The sequence below is a fragment of the Macrotis lagotis genome, chromosome 3, assembly GCF_037893015.1.
Source record: "Macrotis lagotis isolate mMagLag1 chromosome 3, bilby.v1.9.chrom.fasta, whole genome shotgun sequence".
Classification (NCBI taxonomy): domain Eukaryota; kingdom Metazoa; phylum Chordata; class Mammalia; order Peramelemorphia; family Peramelidae; genus Macrotis; species Macrotis lagotis.
In genome coordinates this window covers 41,663,220-41,666,091 of record NC_133660.1, presented here as the reverse complement: position 1 = coordinate 41,666,091, position 2,872 = coordinate 41,663,220, and the positions used below count along the sequence as shown (strand labels likewise).

Genomic DNA, 2,872 nt, shown 5'->3' with positions numbered 1-2,872 from the left:
ACCATCAAGAGAGCTAGGTACACTTATTTCTATCCTCAGTCTACAGTTAAGGAAATTGAGGCAAATAGAAATTAAGTCCTTTGCCCAGGTCACACAAGTTGTAGTGTCTAAGAATAGATTTGGGGGAAAAAATCTTCTTTCTTTTTGTGTAGTAACATTACTGCCAACACTTTTGTGATCTTGACTTAGATTCCTTGAACCTAGAAAACAAGTCAAGGAGGGTTTTAAAAAATCAGGAATCATAGGATCTCATGATCAAAAAAAAAAAAAAGAACATGAAACTCATTTCAAAAAAAGCATGAATGAAAGCTACCCAGACATAGTAAGAATTGGAATGGATATAATGAATGTGTCCTGAAAGAAACCTTCAAATAAAAAGTCCCAGGACTAGCAAGACCCATATCCTAAGCAGCATAGTCAAAGAAAATAATACTGCAAGCAAGCAACCAGGTGGAAAGGAGCCATATACCAAGGAATCATGACAGCATCACATGAGATTTGTCATTTAACACTATAACAGAGAAGAAAATTTGAAATATAATACTCTAAAAGGCAAACTATATAGGCTTATGAGCTAGAATAACTTACTCAGCAAAACAGAGTAAAGATAATAATATGATTTATGTAGTGCTTTAAGGTTTATGAAAGCCCTTTACAAATATTATCTCATTTGATCCTCACAGCAACCCTGAAAATAGGCACTGTCATTATCCATTTTTCAAGCAATTGAAATGAAAAGACTTGCCCAGTATCACACAGCTGGTAAATGTAAAAGTTCAGATTTGAATTCAGGTCTTCTTGTTTCTGGATCCAGAATTCTACCAATTGTGTTATGTAACTATGGGAGAAATAAAAATGATTTTTGTCAAAAATTTTAAAAATTCTAAGCATTTGTGATTTAAAAGTGTTTACAGCTTTCCGCGCTGCCCAGAAGAGGGGTCTATACAGCATTGTTCACGGTTTCCGTCATAACTTTCAAGGGAAACTTTCACAATGTCCGGAGCCCTGGATGTCTTGCAGATGAAGGAGGAGGATGTCCTCAAATTCCTCACTGCAGGCACCCATTTGGGTGGCACCAATTTGGACTTCCAGATGGAACAGTATATCTACAAAAGGAAGAGTGATGGTATCTATATCATTAATTTGAAGAGAACTTGGGAAAAGCTTCTGCTGGCAGCTCGTGCCATTGTTGCCATTGAAAATCCAGCTGATGTTAGTGTCATCTCATCCAGGAACACTGGCCAGAGAGCTGTTCTGAAATTTGCTGCTGCCACTGGCACCATACCTATTGCTGGACGCTTCACCCTGGGGCACCTTCACTAACCAGATCCAGGCAGCTTTCAGGGAGCCTCGCCTCTTGGTGGTCACTGATCCTCGTGCAGATCATCAGCCTTTGACTGAAGCATCACATGTTAACCTTCCAACCATTGCACTGTGCAACACAGACTCCCCACTTCACTATGTGGACATTGCCATTCCATGTAACAACAAGGGAGCTCACTCAGTGGGTCTGATGTGGTGGATGCTGGCCCGAGAAGTCCTGCGGATGCGTGGCACAATCTCCCGTGAGCACCCATGGGAGGTCATGCCTGATCTTTACTTCTACAGAGATCCAGAGGAGATTGAAAAGGAAGAGCAGGCCGCAGCTGAGAAGGCAGTGACAAAGGAGGAATTTCAGGGTGAATGGACTGCACCTGCTCCAGAGTTCACTGCTGCTCAGCCAGAGGTGGCTGATTGGTCTGAGGGCATCCAGGTGCCATCTGTGCCCATTCAGCAGTTCCCTACTGAAGATTGGAGTGCTCAGCCGGCTACTGAGAACTGGTCTGCAGCTCCTACTGCTGAGGCCACTGAATGGGTAGGAACTACCACAAAGTGGTCCTAAGTTTTACCCAGATGCTCTAATAGTGTTGGAAAAATGTGGATGGAAAACAAATATTGGTTTCTTAACATAAATAAATAAATAAATAAATAAATAAATAAATAAATAAATGAATGAATGAATGAATGAATGAATGAATGAATGAATAAATAAATAAATAAGAGTGTTTACAATCTATAGGGGAAAAAAGAAACAAATGTCACTTCAGAACCCTAATTTCATCAAGAGTCTTAAAGGGAATTCAGAGAGAGAGAGAGAGAGAGAGATGGGAGTAGTTTGATAATATTTTGGTTATCTTTTAAAAAAGTAAGAAAGATGGAGGAAGGGAAAGGGAAGAAAGGGAGGGAAATTTATTTTCTCACATAATCTAGACAAGCAAGGGAAAGACTACACAAACAGGAAGGAAGGGGGAGGTTTTTCAATTGAATGTCACTTTAATCTGAACCAAATTAGATTATAATAATTAAAGATGATGATGATAAATAATGGCTTACATTTATATAGTGCTTACTATATTTCAGGGACTTTGTAAATTGATTTATAATTATCTCATTTTATCCTAACAACTCTAAGAGGTATGAGCTATTATTATTCCTATTTTACAAATCAGGAAACTGAGAGAAATAGGCTAAGTGATTTGCCCCGGCTCACATATTTAGTAAACATCTGAGAAAAGATCTAAATTCAGGTCTTCTTGACTCCAGGTCCAATATTCTATCCACCGCACCACAAAAAGCTTAAAGCATCCACACATATATACATAAACAAGGCACTTTGTGGAGAAATGGTAGTGATGTTTGTTCTTCATTCTCAAAGAACATGGCATCAGGGAGATGATGCCATGACAAACACATGAACTAGATTTGAGTGAGGGAGTGCTTTATGGAGAAGTATATCCAAATTAATTGAAAAACATAAGGAAATGGAGAGGGGGAGGAAGACTAAAAGGGAAGATAGAAATAAAACCAATTAATTGGAGAAATATTAACTGTT

At 38.8% G+C, this 2,872-nt stretch overlaps 1 pseudogene; it reads left to right on the top strand.

The window, feature by feature from the left end:
* The first annotated feature begins 948 nt into the window (after positions 1 to 948).
* Positions 949 to 1,882, top strand: LOC141516058 (small ribosomal subunit protein uS2 pseudogene; annotated as a pseudogene).
* Positions 1,883 to 2,872: the final 990 nt, after the last annotated feature.